The sequence below is a fragment of the Hippopotamus amphibius genome, chromosome 3, assembly GCF_030028045.1.
Source record: "Hippopotamus amphibius kiboko isolate mHipAmp2 chromosome 3, mHipAmp2.hap2, whole genome shotgun sequence".
NCBI classification, from domain to species: Eukaryota; Metazoa; Chordata; class Mammalia; order Artiodactyla; family Hippopotamidae; genus Hippopotamus; species Hippopotamus amphibius.
Window position 1 is genome coordinate 136,545,462 of NC_080188.1, and position 19,148 is coordinate 136,564,609.

Genomic DNA, 19,148 nt, shown 5'->3' on the forward strand with positions numbered 1-19,148 from the left:
CATGTGGGGGTAGCTAGTCACAACCTCTCTATATCTTGGTTTCCTCTTAAGACTAGGGGTTATACTGTAGACAATGTTTGTGCTTTTTAAGTGTTTTGCTTGCTATGTGAACTATCCTGAATACCTACAACAACAGTATAAATGAAGTATTCCTACTTCCATTTCAGTGTGAAGAGATAAGCCCAAGTTCACCACACCTGCCGACATCAGTACCAGTCTGACTACAGACCCCACGCTCCTCTCACTGCATCACAGCACAAAAATATACTCAACCTCCAAGCTCTCTCTCATCTTTAACGTTCACCTCTCCCTGCCTTTGCCCAAATGGTTTGTTCCCTCTGCCTAAAATGCACTTACCTCACCTTTATTTATTGAAACCCATCATTGAAGACACAGTTGAAATACCATCCTCTCACTTCGAATGAATTCTCCCTTTGTCACATCTCATAAAAACTTGCATGACATTTGTGACAACATGGATGGACCTGGAGGACATTGTGCTAAGTGAAATAAGTCAGATGGAGAAAGATAAATATCATACGATCTCGCTTATATGTGGAATTAAATAACAAACACAACAACAAACCAGCTCATAGATACAGAACATATTGGTGGTTCTCAGAAGTGGGGAATGGGGGTGGGAGATATGGGTGAAGGAGGGTCCAAAGGTACAGAATTCCAGTTATAAAATAATTAAGGTATGGTATGTACAGAATGGTGTCTGTAGATAATAATACCGTATTGCAGATTTGAAAGTTGCTAAGAGAGTAGATCTTAAAAGTCTTCATCACAAGAAGAAAATTTTTGTAACTGTGTACACTGATGGATGTTAACTAGACTTATTGTGGTGATCATTCTGCAGTATATACAAATACTGAATCATTACATTGTACCCCTGAAACTCAGATAATGTTGTATGTCAAGAAGATCTCAATTTTTTAAAAGCACATCAACATTTTCCATTGTGTGCTCTTAATGAACAAAAGCAATGGGGAGAGTCTTGTTCACCATTGAGAAGTCTGGAAAACTAAATTATGATTGGTATTTTATAAGGATGGAGATATTCTAAAAAGTGAGACGAGGCAAGCATTTGGACAAGGGACAGTGTCTCTGGGATGGTGGGAATGAACATCTTTAGGAATAAAAAGAAATGAGGTTAACTGAGAACTCAAGGGAAATGTCGAGGAGAGCTTGAGTTCTGACTCAATTTCTCCCACACTCTTGGTGGGAATGTAGAATGGTACAGCTGCTATAGAAAACAATTTCACGGTGCCTCAAAACTTAAAAATAGAACTATCCATACGACTCGCAACCCCATTTCTGAGTATATATCCAAAAGAATTGAAACTGAGACCTTAAGAAATATCTGTATTCCCACATTCATCGCAGCATTATTCACAACTGTCGAGAGCTGTAAAGAACCCAAGTGTCCATCAACAGAGAAATGGATACAGAAAATGTGGAATATACTTACAATGGAATATCATTCAGCCTTAAAAATTAAGCAAATTCTATTATTTGCAACAATGTGGGTGAACCTGGAGGACATTATGCTCAGTGAAATAAGCCAGTAACAGAAGGACAAATACTGCATGATTCCACTTACATGAGTTATCTAAAATAGTCAAAAGCATGGAAGTAGAAAATAGAAAGGTGGTTGCCAGGAGAGGGGATGGAGAGAATAAGGGGTTTTTCAGTGGGTATAAGGCTAAAGTTATACAAGATGAACACGTTTGAGAGATCTGCGTTTCAACGTAGTACCTCTAGTTAACAATTCAGTGTTGTGCACCAAAAAAATTTAAAAGGGTTAATCTCATGTTGACTGTTCTTACAATACACACACACACACACACATACACACACACACACACACACAGTGACACAAGGAAACTTTTAGAGGTGATAGGTATGTTTATTACTTTGATCCTGGTAATGATATGGTGGTGTATGCAAATGTCCAACCTCATCAAATTGTATGCATTAAATACGTGTGGTTTTTTGCCTTCAGTTATATACCTCAATAAAGCTGTAAAATAACTAAAAATTTTTGTTCATCTATAGGATTGAGAGTGAAAAGAAAACCACAAAACTGGGGGAATATATTTGCAAGGTATATAAACAAAGGATTATATCTAGATTGTTAACAGTACTCTACTGATCAGTACAAAACAATTTTTTAAAGAATCACACACTCACCTGGGCACTTCACAGATGAAACAGGAACAGCTGACACACATGTGAAAATTATGCTTAAGCACATCAGTAATCAGAGAAATTCAAATAGAAATCACAACAAAAAACTTTTTCACTATTAGCCAATTGTAAAAAAAAAATACGAGCATTCTAAATAAGATACATGAAACTTGTAAAATGCAAATGGCATGTATAATTATGTTGGGAACGACTTTTAGTTTCCCTAAAATTCTCAAGGAATTTTTGGAATTCTCAAGGAGTTCCCTGCCACCACTGAGAACTTCTACACGGTAAACTCCGTGTAAAGGATGATGGGTTTTTCTCCTCATTATATTTTCAGCACTTATAATGCCTGGCACTTAGCATATACTCATTAAATATTTGATGGAAGGGAGAAAGAAAGGGAGGGAGGAAGGGAGAAAAGACTTAGAGCACAGATTTTGTCCCAGGTGCTTGCATGTTTAGGGCCTTAAATCTGAAAACTGTAGTCTGTGGAGATGAAATCTTGAGTCTAAGTCCAGGCCTTAAATTTTAGAAACGTAGGCAAGCCAGTTAAGCAGTGGGCATCTATTTCCCCCAGTTTAAAGGGAACAGGCCCCATCACAAGGGCAGCCAAGCTTGGAAAGTAGCTGGTCACCTACTAAAGCTTTATGCAAATGTTAGTTGGTCCCCAAATGCTTTGGCCCCAAGGTCTTAGACCTCCCTGTAAACATGTTTCTGGATCATTTGCCTCCAGAGACCTCTAGGGCTATAAACCCCTCCCTTCCCACTGGCTGCTGTCTGTACCCCTTGAATGGCAGACAGAATCTTTCTCCTGCAATCAAAGATAAGGACGCAGAAAGGGTGTTGACATTAAGCTTCACCTGCCTCACGGGAGCAGGCAGGTCCTGCATCGCTGAATGAGTGAGAATGAAGACTGTGATGGGGCAAAGATACCTGCTTCCCTCGGGGGCAGAGTCAGGTCACTGCATGGGGCCAGGTCAAGAAACTGAGAGGGCCCTGGGGGCTGGGGGTGGGCTGCAATCCAAACCCATTGTTCACCTGAGGAGAAAGGCCTTCCCCTGTGCCACTCACTGACTCTCCCCCCCCCACCCCCAGTCTAAAAGGTTGGAGGCGTAGGAATGTCATCCAACCCAGGCTTAGCCACAGTAGCAGGCAGGTGGGCCACTAGAGACACAGCGACAGGAAGATGGCCTTTCCATCTGTACCTGTCAGAAGAACTGGAGCAGCCCTCCCAGGGCCACACCAGCAAGAGAAGCCCACGTGCCCCCAGGCGGCCTGCCTAGACCAGCTCCTGGGCAGAGACATGGCTGGCACACGAGCCCCAGCACCTGTCCTGGGTCAGCACATGTATCTTAGATCCAAAGGGCCAGGACAGGGCTGAGAGGCTTCTAGGATCAATGGGACTCAGGCTGTCGTGGGTGGCACAGCAACAGCAGCTGTAGCCGAAAGTTCCCAGGAGGGTGGGATGTAGCGCCACTTAGAAGCTGGAGTCAGCCCTGACCACACCGAAGGGGCAAAAAGAGACAGCAGTGACAGATCATAACAGAAAGAAGAATCAAATAATGAGTCACATTTCCTTGGATGACCATTATGTACCCGGCATTTTACATGATTATGTCCTTTAATTCTTGCAACCACCTTAGGTGCAGAAACTGGCATTATCCCCTCTGCTGAGGCACAGGGAGTCTCATAAGGTCCCATGACAGTCAGGTCCAGAGCTAATCTTATGAGCCCAGGGTGTCTGACTCCAGCACCTACTCTCCACTGCTCTTATGCCCACTGAGAACAGAAATCTGTCTGGTTTTCTGATCTGAGACCACAGGGTGCCAGGCCCTGAGCTCTTACGAAGCCAAGGCCAAGGCAGAGCCAGAATTGAGACAGGCCAAACCCTCTCATTTTGGAAAATATTAACCCTTGTAAGTTCTGCACCAGCTAGGAGTCGGACACACGAAAGTGGAGGACAGATCGGGTCCCACCCTCCTGTAGCCCATGACACAGTCCAGTGGGAGCTCTGACAGCCTGAAGAAGTGCGGAGGCCTGGACATGGAAGGAAGGGTCAGTGGACCTCCTGGAGGACACGATATCTAGTCTGAAACCTGAAGGATGAGTAAGTTAGCCAGGTGTGTGGTGGTAGTGGGATGTTTTAAGACAAATAACCTATGCAAAGATCTGGAGGCAGGAGAGAGCATGGCAGGCTGGCAGAAGTGGAGGTCTCTCGACTGGAACTTGGAGGGCATGGGGAAGCGGGAGAAGCAAGGCTGTGGTTGTTGAAAGCCACAGCGATGGTGTCCAGTTTGCCTTTAGAAAGATCTCTCTGGCTTCAGGGCACACATGGGGAAAGAGCAGCCTTCCCTGCTCGTATGGACCATGGGATAAACATTGCTGTTATCCTGCATGCAGGGGCAGGGCTTCAAAGCAGGGTCTGGGGAAGGGTCCAGAGACGCCTGGCAGAGCCTCCTTCTACTGTACTACAGGATGCACCACGGCCCTAGAGCACGCCACTTGGGGAAAGATGGACCATGCCTTTTGGCTAGAGGCTCATAGGGCAAGAACCCACAACCTGCCTTATAATGACCCCTGTGTCCTTGACAGAAGCATCCACAGGCTGGTACCACCCTGGGGCTGGCAGGTCCAACTGGGGCAGAGGGCAAGCCCAGAGTTGTTGGGGCAAACATGTCTCGTGTCTCTTCCCGTCCAATCCATCCTCCCCACTGCTGCCAGAGGGATCTGGTATAAAACATAGCCTCTCATGTCACTGGTCTGCTTAGTGCTCTTAAAGCATTGGTTGTTCACATTGCAGGAGCCTTAACCTGAATCAGGGCAGTATCCCCACACTGTACTAGTAGTCATCGCATTCTTCACTTCCACACACTTCCATTTTTTTAAAAGCCACTTTCATCTAAGAATGTAACAGATGAGCCAGTAAAAATGGTTAATTTTATTAAATCTCAACCCTTGAGTAACACATCCTTTTAAAGATTTGGTGTGATGCTATGGGAAGAACACAAAGCACATCGGCTGCTTACTGAAGGATGATGTTGCATCCGCACAAGCTCTTATGTGATTGTTCAAGTTGTGAGCTGAACAAGTCGCTCTTACTACAGGATGCCATTTTTACTTGAAAAAGTGACTGACAAACTATGGTTATGCCAATTTAGGTATTTGTTAGACATTTTCTCAAAAATGAGCAAAGTGAATTTGTCAATTCAAGGGGAAAAAACTGACAGTTTTTGTTGCCGATGGTAAAATTCCAGCGTTCAAAAGAAAATGAGACCCTTGAAAACTCATATGTGCTTGTGAGCTTGACAGCTTCCCAATCCTCAACGACTTTTCTGATGAGATCAGTGGTGATATTAACAAATGGGGTGTTGTTGAATATGGTGTAATGAAATGTGTCAATGTTGGTAAGAGTCGTCTAGCTCAGAGAATTAATATTTTCCAAAAGACCAATGAACTATGCTACAAAATGAACCATGGATTTAAAAAATCTATTCAAAGTGCAAGACTGACCAGTGAAATTTTTAAAAATAAATTTTATTTTTTAAAGTTTGTTTTCTTGAAGTATAGTTGATTTACAGTGTTGTGTTAGTTTATGCTACATAGCAAAGTTATTCAGATATATATGTGTGTGTATATATATATATATATGTGTATATATATATATATATGTTCTTTTTTCACATTCTTTTCCATTGTGGTTTATCACAGGATAGTGAGTATAGTTCCCTGTGCTTTACAGTAGGATGCTTGTTTATCCATTCTATATATAATAGTTTGCATCTGCTAATCCCAAACCCCCAATCCATTCCTCCCCCACCCTCCTCTCCCCCTTGGCAACCACAAGTCTGTTCTCTATGTCTAAAAATAAACTTCATTTTTTATAACAGTTTTAGATTTAAAGAAAAATTGTGAAGATTGCTCAGCGAGTTCCCACATAACCTGTGCCCAGTTTCCCCTATTATTAACATCATGTGTTAACATAGTACATTTGTTACGATTAATGAACAAATATGGACACATGATGATCAGCTAACGTCTGTTCTTTAGTGAGATTTCTAGAGTTTTTGCCTACTTAACTTCTTCCGTTCCAGGACCCCATGCAGGATATCATGTTACCTTTGGTCACCACGACTCCTCTTGCTCTGACGGTTTCTCAGACAGTTCTTGTTTGTGATGTCCTTGATAGTTTTGAAGAATATTGGTCAGCTATTTTGCATAATGGTCCTCAACTTACTTTGTTTGACATTTTTCTCATGATTTGACTGGGATTATGGTTTTGGGGATAAAGACCACAGAAGTGGTATTTTCATCACATCATATGAAAGGTGTGTATACGTTCAACCTGATGTGTGACTGTTACATTCACTTTAGTCACCTGGCTGAGGTAGTGTTTGTAAGGTTTCTCCACCATTAAGTTACTCTTTCCTCTCTTTTCATACTGTCTTTATAGGAAGGAAATCACTCACTGCAGCCCATGCTTGAGGAGTGGGGAGTTAAGTTCCCCCTCCTTGCAGGCAGAGTACGCATATAAATTATTTGAAATTGTTCACACGGGAGATTTATCTTTTCTCCTCCATTTATTTGTTTATTCAATCATTCATGTATATATATCAATATGGATTCATATTTATTTTATACTTTGGGTTATAACCCAATACTTCTTTATTAACTTAGTTGCTTAAATTTTTCTAGCTTTCGGCCACTGGCAGCTCTTGCAGTTGACTCCTGGATGTACCCCTTCATTGTGTGTGTGTGTGTGTGTGTGTGCGCGCGCGCACATGCACTAGGGATCATCTTATATATTTCCTGCCCCAGTCCTACTAGAATCAGTCATTTTTTCCAGGACCTCCAGTTCCTTTTATTAGAGACTGGTATTAGAAACCAAGATCTAGGTGCTAGGTACTAATAAATTTTAGTGTAACAGAGAACATGGTTTCAGATTCAAATAACCTTTAACGAATTACAACTTGTAGAGTTTGGGTATAACAGGAAAGAAGAATAGCCACGTCATCTTCAAAAGGCTGTTAAAATATTCCTCACTACAAACACATATTGATGTGTCTGCATGAAGCCAGATTTAATAGACTGAGTGCAGAATCCAACTGTCACTGTGAAGCCAGACATTAGAGACATGCAGAATGAAAAACAAATGTAATGCTGAATTATTTTTCTTTTGGAAATATAGTTATTTATTTACTTTAAATTTATTTATTTATTTACTTATGGGCTGCATTGGGTCTTCGTTGTTGTGCATGGGCTTTCTCTAGTTGCGGCAACCAGGAGCTACTCTGTTGCAGTGTAAGGGCTTCACATTGCGGGCTCAGTAGCTGTGGCACACAGGCTTAGCTGCTCCACAGCCTGTGGATCTTCCCGGACCAGGGATTGAACCAGTGTTTCCTGCATTGGTGGTGGATTCTTATGCTCTGTGCTACCTGGGAAGTCCCTAGTTACTTATTTTTAAATGTGTTATTTATGTTAACATAAATGTCATAGTTTAGTTGTTATTTTAAAGTGAGCTAATAAATATTTTAAACTTTTCTTGGTTTAAGTTTCTAAGATGGTAAATCCTAAGAGATACTGCTCATATAAACAAAAGTTCTTTGAGTTTCTCAACAATTTTTAAAACAATTTTTAAAAAGTGGGCTCTCAGACAAAAAGGTTTGAAAACTGCTGGCCTAGCCACATCAGATAATTGTCATCTCCCTGGAGCTTTCACCTTCCCTGCACCCTTGCCTACCTCTAATCACGCCGATACTTAAACCAAGAGCACCCTTCCTGTCCTGGTCTCCAGGCTAACTCCCTCTCACCTCTCAAGACACAGCTTGAATGTGTCCTGCGAAGCATTCCCCAAGTCCCCAAGCAGATTTATTTGCCCTCTCCTATATTCCCACTCACCTTGGTACACATTTCTATTTCAACACGTGTCATGTACTGATTGTAATATTGTGTACCCGCTTTTGTCTTGAAGGAGGGCAGGGGTTCATGTGATTCATCACTCTGCTGAGGCACAGTGTAATGCCAGGCACATACTTGGTGCTCAGGTATATTTGTGGAAGGGATAAATGAACAGCTGATCTAGTGACACCCATCTCGTCTGGTGACTGACCAGACCCCCTGCTTGCTTTACATCTGAATGAAATATATCTTTCTCCATTTTTCTAGGGCAAAGGCCAACTGTTTACATCTTGGAAATTTCATTTAATTCAGTGAATATTTTTCAAATGTCTGTTATATGCAAGGCACTGTGCTAGGAATTAGAGGTAAGAGATGTGGAGATGATGTCTAGCAGGAAATAACTGGTCATTTTTATGTTTGTCCCTGATCTGCCTTCCATAGTTAAGGGCATCCAGGACCAGCTGACACAGAACAGTCAGCTGCATCCAAATGTAGCCCTAATCCTGGAGCATAAATAGGCCAAGGAGCAGACAATTATCCAGTGAATTCAAAAATTGTAGGCAGCTACCCTAGGTAATGAAATGTAAAAAAGTCCTTGTTTTCTCAATATTTTAGCATTTTCTTTTTGGCAGGTATGGGGTAAAAGGAGATCGAAAGAAGAAAAGAGAGAGATGATGCAAGAAAGTTATAGAATTCAACTTACGGTGCCCTTAGCCCGTAACACATGGGTAAATGCTAGTATATTGCATTTGCAATGAAATAGATTTTTCAGATATTTCAAGCTATAACTACAGCAGCTTCCTTCATGCCACTCACTTTGTATCTGGAAATTTTTTGGCCCAAATTATCTAGATGTGCGCTGTCTGATACAGTAGACACTACCCACAGGTGGCTATTGAGCAGTTGAAACATGGCTATGGGACATGTTGAAAAATAATATTTGTAGTATATAGGATTTAATAAAATATATTATTAAAATTAATATCACTCATTCCTACTTTTTTTTGGAAACATGGCTAATGGAAACATTTAAATTCCTCAAGTGGCTCACATTATATTCCCAGTGACCCTGCAATATACTGCAGCCTCACTTCACCACCTGACGTTCAGGTTAGCAGAGGCTCTGGTTCGAGTCATTTCTCTGCCCCATAAGGACTGTTCACTTGGCTGGAAACCCCTCCATTTGACTACAAGTCACAGTCTCTGCCTGCCTTTGCAAAGCGAGGTAATTCACATCAGATCACTCAGAGCACGCTCTTGCCCTCTCCTGATAACATCACGTGGAACTCCCCACCTGAAAGGTAATCGCCTAGCAAATCTCAGGCTGGCCATCAGGCAAGATCTGAGGACAAAGAAGGGGTTGTTGATGGAATGTTCCAATCCCTTGAGGAAGGTCAATCCTGAATTCACCTTTTCTCCTCTCCCCACTCTCCTGCACCTGAGGAGACCTTCATTTGCCTTGGAAGCTCCCCACAAAAGACCCCCATCTCTGAGTGCCCCCAGAGTTCGCAGCAGCAGTCCTGGAATCGTGGCAGGCACGGAGCGGCCTCCCTGGAAAACCCCCCCTGAGCTGCTCCCCTGGCCGGGCTAGATCCCAGACGTGGGCCTAGCATCACACAAAGGCTGGTTCGAACCCAGTTCCATGTTCTGTGTTTATAATCATCAAAGGCGATCTGCCCCCACAGAGGAAGAGAACGTGTGGTAAGATTCACTTGGTGTTCTCTATTTTAAAAGGCATCCCCATGTTTCTAGTCACTCAGGATCAAAAGGTCTTTACCCACTCTTTCTTCTTCCCTTGTCTGATCAGTGATCAAGTCCTGTGACTTCTGCCACCAAATCGTTCCCCCAATTAGTACCATTTTCTCCTCTTTCCCATCCCCCTACACCAGGCCATTACTTTGCCCAGAGTGACTACAATAATTGCCCCCAGATTAAATGCTGTTATTGATCTTGTGCTTCTACTCCTCATACCAGCCTGGCAACCAGGCATCTTTATCCCCATTTAGTGATAAAAAACAGAGATTTGAGGGGGGAAAGTGTGTGGCTAGAAGTGGTGGAATTACAAAGTAAGCATGTCTGAGTCCAAAGGGCTTGTGAGCTCCTTCTACACTAGTTTCCCCATCTCCACGGAATGAGAAAAAAAGAACCGAAGTCATATCTGTCTAAGCTGTGTCTGTTTCTCCATTGATCACTGTGCGGATGAAAAGTGAAAAGTTTAATCCATCATCCTAGGTATTCCAAACATCTGACTGTTGGGGGCTATAGGGATCCAGCTGGCTGACATGTTTGGGATCCTGACTTGTTGGGATCTCTACTTACGTCTCTGTTTTATATTGCTGACTCTATTTTGTTTTATACCTATTTGTCTCATACAGATTGTTAAATAAATTGTCAAATATTGTCTTAAATAAATATACAAAAAATACTTAATACTATGCCTTGCCTCCTTACTAACCTTCATGAAGATGGAAGCTATGTCTCTATGGCATCCCATAGCAGTTCCTCTTTCTCACAGATGCTCAGGAAAGGCTTTTTGGATTGAAATTTCTGATGCTTGGCGGATGATGTCCCATCTGTTAAAGGAGGCATCTAAGGTCCTTCACAGCCCACACGGCCACAATTTTATTTCACAGCCTTGGGTCAGCCATTCCCCAACCCCACTTCCCCTGCCTCCCGTGTTCCAGCCACAATAGCCATCTCCTCCAAAACACTGTGTTCTGCTCTAATTACTTCCTCTTTCTGGGTTGTCTTTCCCTGTATCCCTGGCATCCCCTTCATCTTTCAAAGTACCGATTAAATATCACCTCCACCATTATGTCATTCCTAACTATCTTTCCTCACTTTGCCTCTGTGGAACTCTGCACACACCCTTGGGAAAAGTCCAATTATATCATAAGGATCTGTTTACAAACTTTTTCTCACCAGCTAGAATTATGCTCTGTGGGGAAAGATTAATTATTTCCAGAACCTAGGGAGGCAGGATAATATGTGACTCCAATATATTATTTAATTTCATTGCAGGAGAGTTAAACAAAGGCAAACGAGTAAGGATTCAGGACATGGGGGAAAATGTCTTGATTGAAAACATAATGAAGAAAGTCTTTTTCTCATATTAAAAAGGGATCCTTGGTCTGATTAGGGGAAGGAAAAGAATGGCAGACCACATAGGCATCCTAGTAATGTTATCAGAAGACCCAAGAGAAACCACTGCAAGGTGGGTTAGGACCATGACAGCCATGAAAAAGGTAAAGATGGCATGGACCATGGTGATGGGTACCTTGGGATAATGGCCAACACCAGATGGACCCCTTCCTCTTAGTCTTTGGCTACACTGACGCTGCCCAAGACCCAAGACTGTAACATGGCCATGGGGTTGGAGAGGGAAAGGGACTGAGACTAGACACAGGATGCCATATAGAAAATGACATATATGCTTCTTATAAAGCTGAGCTTTCAAACTAAAATTTATATTCACTATTCTAGCCTAGTGACTGACACAGAAATAGTTTTGAAAAACTTTGTCTTAAATGTTGAGTGGATAAATGCATGAACTTATTTAGATTTGCCACGCCATTGCTGAACTTTTATGGTAGGTCTTGTCTAATGGGTATTTAATTGTTGGAGTTTGGGGGAATAATAAATAACATCATTGGTTTTGCTTCCCAAGTTTATGACTAACAGGAAAATATTACAAAGGAATCAGCCAGATGGAGATTTTTTTAAAAAATCAGCTTTATTGGTCAATCTAATTAAAGGGTGAAGCTTCGATCTGTAGCCACATTCAGGATCCCTAACACAATCCCTTTGGATGGAACTATTCCCCAAACTGCATTTCTGTCCCAGGAACCTCCCACATGGATGAACCAGGAATCCCTACTGCTGAGTCCAGGCCACAGAGAGACAGCAAAGACCCACCGACTCAGCTGGGCTGGGTCACACATGTTCAGCTCCTTTCCCCAAACCGTCAATCAGATACTTCATCCAACTCCTTTGGGGAGAAGCAAGTTAGAGGGGAGGAAAGAGGCCAGAATTGTTTCTCTAGTGGAATTCTCCTCACAGAAATGTGAGACCAGGGGAATGAGATTTCCTCTCTAAAATCAATAAATAGTTTGTTATTGGCATGATGTATGATTTGTGATCACTTGGCCGCCCAAATGCCTTAATCTTCTAAGCCTGTTAGATTGGTCTTCCACCCAGGCCTCTCTGTTCAAGGTTGAATGGGGTGGACCTGATTACTTAGGTGTCTTTATGTTCTTTTTTCCTACTTCAGAGCAGGAGCAGACTTAGACTAATAGTTCAGTGTCCTGTTTTCTGCTTTCTCCCCCAGATTATAGTAGATGGTTAGTAGAAGCATTCTGTGTATTGTAGGAAATTAAAAGAGCACTTTGGTTCTTTTCAACTCTCATGTCTTCTGGGTCCCTGACATATGCATATAACCATTGTCAGGATTCGTCCAAATTATAGCTTAGGGCTGGGATTAAAAGAAAATTCCTGGTCAGCTACGGAGTGTGACTTCTGGCCAAACCTCCTCATAAATATGTGTGTATATGTATGTGTGTATGTAAATAATGTAAATATACATACACATATATATGCATGTGTATATACATATCTATGTGAATAATTTGAACAATGAATATATATATAATATACATGGATATATAAATGATTTTTACAGTTGCACTGGTGGCTAAAACTGGGGTATGTAGGACACAGTGTATAGAATTGCCTGTTCATTCTCCTTCAGGAGGCTGAGTAACCTGAACAAGTTCCACATTGGTTGTAGATGCCCAAATATATGTAAGATATTTAGAGAAGTTTGTGATGAGGTGAGCAAATAAACAAACCACCTTGACATCCTTTTCTTCAAGGGACAAGAGGACTCAGCTCTAAAGTCTGTGCTTTTTACTTCATCTGAATATTCTAAAGTCATAGGATGATCATTCCACGTGCTATCTGCCTTGCCCCAGGTGACTCCCATTATCTGGGAATATATTGTCTGGACATTTCACTTTTCATCCACAGGAGGGGAACAAAATGGATCTAGATTTCTTCCTAACTGGGTTAAGATTAGATTTGACTACGACTCAAAGAAACACAAAACAACAGTAATTAAAAAAAAGAAACAAGTTTATTTTTCTCTCATATATATGTTAGGACATAGAGAGTTCAGGGTTAGAGTGGCAGCATGGCTCTCAGAAGTCCTCAGGAATCCAGGTTCCTTCTACTTTGTTGTGTCACTATGTGTGGCCTCCGCTCACAGATTCATCTCATGACCTCAAGATAGTTGCTCCAGTTCCAGCCATTACATCTGCATTCCAGCCAGGAAGAAGAAAGTGACACAGAAGAAGAGGGGAAGGGCATATGCCAGTTGTCTTTTAAGGAAGTTACCTCAAAGACGCCATATGACACTTCTGCTTATCTCAGCAGTCAAAACTTAGTCAAATGAGCACACAACTGCACTGGAGTTGGAGAAATGTAGGCTTTATTCCACATTACCTTGTACCAGCTAAAAATGGAGGGTACTGTTTTAGGAGAGACTAGATTCAGGGGAATGACTAGCAGCCTCAGCCACACCTTGAAACAGAATATCTTTGATCTCTGTTAATAAATCACTGGCAACAAGCTCCTGTCGCCAACACCTTCACCATCAACCTCATTCAATGCCTCAAATTCCACCATTAGTCAACCTTTCACTCCAACCAGAATGGTCTCTATGCATTTGCACTTGAACATGCTTTGCATCCTTTCCTCCATACTAGTTATCCACTCTGGTCCTTTTGTTTAGACTGTCCTCCCTCTTTCTCGCTACCTTTCTAAATTCTACCCATCTTTGAAGGCTCAGTGCAAACAGCACCTTCTTGGTAAGGTCTCTTCTCTCCTTCCCTTTTCCCAATAATATCTCTCCTTTCAGAATGCCCAAAGCACACATTATCTATACCAGTAACCTGACACCTGACATACATGGGCATATATAGGCATATATGTTGAGTTTGTGTGCACTTCTTTTACTTTCAACTAGATCACAGGCTCCTTGTAGGAGGAAAGGTATCATAACTTCTCTGTACCTCTCCCCATCCCTGGACATGCATGTGCTTCTAAACTTCTGAGTATCCTGACACTTAGAAATCAGGGTTGGGGGAACAAGCAGAAAACTGAAAGCCAGGAGAAATGAATTAGAAACTTAACTCTGATCCTAACTAGCTCTACAACCTTGGGCTTAATTTCTCTGAGCTACAGGTTTCTCTTCTATAAAAGGAAGGAAGTAACACCAGCCCAGGCTAATCCAGAGGGTTGCAGCAAGGACCTCACACACACATATCCTCTGTACGATGCAAAACGCCACACAAATTGTAGGTAAGTAGCTTTTGTCAGGGCTTTTTGACTGCAAGCAACTGAAACCAACTCAGGTCAACTTGAACAAAAAGGGTCTTTATTGGAAGCAGGGAGGATTGCTCACAGAATCATAAGGGATCTAGAACCCAGTCCTGGCAACAGAGGGGGAGCAGGGTAACTCCAGGGTCCAGACGGCAGGAACTGTTTGGCCATCTCATCAGGAGCACCTCCAGAAATGAACTCCAAACAAGTTTCCAACTCTGTACCACTCTCTCAGATGCCAGTCCTGGGAGAAAGCTGTTGGCCTAGCTTTGGTTATGTGTCCCTGCTTCTTGGTTACAGCAGCCCAAGTCACCCTGATTTACAGTTCCACAGAGTCTACGCACAATGGAGAAAGGTCAAAGTCCCGAAAGAAATCAGAGTGATGTTATCAGTAGAGTGAACAGAGGCTGGACGGCCAGAAAGCAGCAAACGTCCGAAATCGGCTTAATAAACAGTGTTGATTGAGTGACAGTGGTCCATTCCTTTGACTCTGAAGACATGTTGCATTAAAGACACTATAAGCAACTTCTTTAGGCCTTATCCGTGAACACCTTGGAGGGCATTAGTTCATCAGATTCTTTCCACCCATGGCAGTTAGAATAAGACCTTATAGGAAGGAGACACAGAACTATTTACTTAATGGGGGGAGGGCACGAGGAGAGGTGAGTAAAGCCTCAGCTCCATCATCACTGGCTCAAAGAACCTTCTCTGACCTTCCTGACTAGGTCACGCCTCCCTGCACTCTGCTCTCTTACAGCTCTTGGTCTTCTTGGTGACTTGCGATATTACGCAAGTTAAACTACCAGCGTTTTTGACTATTGGCTATCTCCCCCACTAAGTGGTAATCTCCATGAGGGCAGGGCTAGTGTCTCTTTCTGCTCACCTCTATTTCTGTGACCTGTCCCAGAGCCTGGCACATTCTAGATGCTCAGTAAATACTTACTGAGTGAACTAAATACACAAATAAATAAGATGCTAAAAGGGCCAGAGTGGTCAGCTGCACCACTATCTAGGGGGGGTCATTCCCATCACAAGTCAGAGGCAGGTTTCACCTTTCCCTTCCTAGGCACATGGGGTGACAGGGGTAGATTAAAAATAGTGACAGATTAGCTAATGCACCAACCACTAGGGGCTGGGCCACCCTCCTTTTTTGTTGTTTTTTGTTTTTTCCAGAATCCATCCCTGGAGGGAAGAAAGCCCACCAGGCAGTGGCTGAAGTAACCCACAGCTCCTGGGAGAGGAAATAAGAGTCTTACTCTGATCATCCACTCATCGTCATCAGTAGATAGCATCACCCTGATTTCCTTCAGGGCCACCCCTGCTGGGAGCACCCACCCAAGCAGCAGCATGTCTCCCATGGATGCCATGATCCCCAAGTGGTCCACCTGCTGGTGCTTCCTGAGACAAGATACTAAGAAACCCTCCTATTTGTACAGCACTTCATGGTCGACAAAGAGCTTTCCTAATACTTTCCTTTGATGCTCACCACGACCAACTTGCAAGACAGGCAAGTGTCACTGGCCCCATTTTACAGCTGAAGTAATGGAGGCTCAGAGCCCTGCTCAAGGTTATTTAGGGAACTTCAAATATGGCATAAACTTCAAGGTTAGGGAATCGCCAACTGTCGACATCATCCAAGGCCCTTGTTTTTTCAAGGCCTCTTTTTGAGCCCTAAAGATAGCTCTCCCCTTTCTGTCTTTGACAGAATGTTGCAACATGATAAACAAAGGGATGCAGGAAAACAAGATGTTAATTTAGTTTTATTCCAGTGAAATCGTGTCAGTTTGCAGGTTAACTTGGATTGACTGAATATATTTGTATTTGTATGCAGGGGATGAGAGAGGGGAGAGGAGGAGAGAGATACTTTGATTTCACTTGAGGTTCAGTTAAAAATTTATTTTGTCTTTCAGTTTGGAATTGACAAATTCATTCCACTTTCTTGCCATTTTTCACCCATGTTAGGTCAGCTCAGAACTCTCCTATTCAGCCTGTGGTTCTGAACGTCCCCTCTCATTTCAGCCCTAATGTCTAAGCCCTGAAGTGACAGACGGCTGGAGAAATCACCTATGACCTGACTGCTTCTCGCGGGGGGTCAGAGTTCTTAACGTGTCTTTGGAATTGGGATTTTCATCTGCATGCCTCTGAAACACAAAACAAAACAAACAAAACAACAAACCACTCCCCGACAACCATAAGTCAGGCTGTAGAAGACCCACACTGGGATTTGAAGACGTTCCGGTGAGACGTGACTGGCAGCTTCCCTCTCAGGTGAACCAGGGTGTGCTCTTTTTCCTCCAATGCGGTCTGAGATTCCCAGAAGCCTTGCATCAGTGACCGAACCCCGAGAGCGGGGTCTGGGCCGGGGGGGGGACACTCACCACACGCCCAGTGCAGGGCTAAGCGCTTTGCATGGGTTTTCTCTCTCGTTCTCATCACCCCCCTGAGGTAGCCAGCCACAAGCACCCTGCCTGTCCTTTGGATGAGGAGTCAGAGGCTCAGCAGAGGGGAGTAACGCTCCCAAGTCCACCAGTCAGTAAGTGGAGGAGCTGGATTTGGATCTAGACACGCCCACTTTCAGCTGGAAGGGGAGAGAAAAGAAGACTGGAACCAACCAAGCCCCAGTGAAATCATGGATGGAAGAGAGGCGCCCTTCTCACATGAACCCTCTCCCAGGCCTCTCCTGTGAGCAAAGGTAGAAATTTCTCTTCTGTTGGAGCTATCATAAAATTGGGAGGGGTGGTCACGGCAGGTAGCATTAGGCCAGTTCCTCCACACAGGTAACTAACCCAGCCCTGCGGACGTCTTTGAGAAGGCCAAGTCCAGGCTGATGCTGAAGGTCACGTAGCTGTCAGGCAGGCAAACGTGAGGGGTGAAGGTCTCATGCCCAAGCTCTGCCTGGAAGCTGGAGATGAAACCAGGGCTGGCCCGGTGGAGATCAGTCTGAGATAGAGGTTTCCTGGGTGGGCTCCACCTGCCCCCTTTTCTCTCCTTCCGGGCCGTCAGTGAGAAGCAGAGCCAGTTTCTAACAGCAGGTGTGTGAGTGATGGGTGGGGGTAGAAGGGTCTGAACAATTGCACGTGGGTGACAGAACATTCAAAACAATGGTGCCTCCCCTCTGAGGATGTCTTGTGGTCTTACAGCCACACTCTTTCCTGACTTCTTTTCTCCATAAGCATAGTCTTTGCCCATCCATATATCGCACTTAAACTTGCTGAGAATGTTGGGAGAATCTCTTGGGGAGCCACACTGTCTGTTGCTCTGACCCTCATCCTGGCAAGGCATCTGCCATTAGTCCCACATGAAGAATCCTTCTCCTGCCCCATGACTCTGCTCTGACTTCCAAGCAACTGCCCTTACAAGGCATATCACAAACTGCTCTGCCTTGGGAGAACTTCCTGGAGAGGATGGAATTTTCCCCGGGCCTCCTTCTGGAGGGGTGTCTGTAAGGACTGAGGTCTCTGAGTCCATCTTGGCAGACAGTAAAAGCCGCTTTCTCCTTCTGTTTTGCGGTCGTCACTTGGTCACGCTTTCCCTTCATGCAAATCTTCCCCCACTGTTGACAAAACATCCAGGTTCTCTGGTCGCCTGCCCACCACCCCTGGCCCTGAATAAACACCAGTTCAGTTGTAAGAGGTTTTTAATTTCATCTTGGTATGCCATGAAGGAGTAGAATAAGGATATCTCTTTGTTTTCACACACAGAGTATCTGCTACTTTCTCCAACTGACCCTCACCACGGAAGCCTGCGGGGCCATATAGCATCTGCATGGTGTTCACTGCCCAGACTGGTTTGGGTTTCGGTGGTTTGCATAAATTATAAAAAAGGGCACAAAAATCATACAACATCGACTCTACCATAAGGGGGCGTGTTCTCTCTGGCCGTGCAGAGAGTGATGGGGACAAGTAGCTGTGTCCAAAGCTCTGATGACCAGTGACATCCCTAGGAGTGAGGCCAAGCCTGTCCTGGCCACTCTCAGAGGAGTCCTCCGTCTTCCCCATCGACTCGCTCTGGTTTCTCAGGAGGCCTCCTAGCACAGAAATAGCCCATCTTAGCACCACAACTAGAGAATAGGGTGTGGAACTGTCCCTGTGTACAACGGCAGCTGGGTCTTCTGTGCTCAGCATCAGGACAGCGAGCCTGAAGGATGGGCCTTGGCTTTCTACCTGGATCCCCTCTGCCTCAATGAGCTCTAAGAGGCTGTTGGCAAACAGAGCATCTGGAACAGCGGTCAGCAAACTTCTTATGAAAAGAGCCAGACAGTACAGATAGTAACTATTTCAGGCTTTCCGATCCACATATAGTCTGTTGCATATTCTTCTCCTTTTTGTATTTTACAACTCTTGAAAAATGTAAAAACTCTTCTTAGGAGGCAGGCCATAAAACACAGGCCTGCAGGCTGCAGTTTGCCAACCTCTGGTCTAGCATATGACGATGCTCTGTCCAACCCATCCGTCACAGCCTCCTCTCCATCGAAGGCCTCTGGCATCCCCCTGAGCTACCCTAAGCTGGTATCTGCAGCCTAGGCTTTGCAGAAGGGACCACGGTGGCAGAGCTGCCCTCTGGCGCCTTCTCTGCAGCCTCAGGTGTCCTCCTTTGCCAAATAGCTGATCTGGTTGCATTTTAAGCAAATCTCAGATATTAATCTCAGCCCTGCTCATGTGTCCTGGGGGTGATCTAAG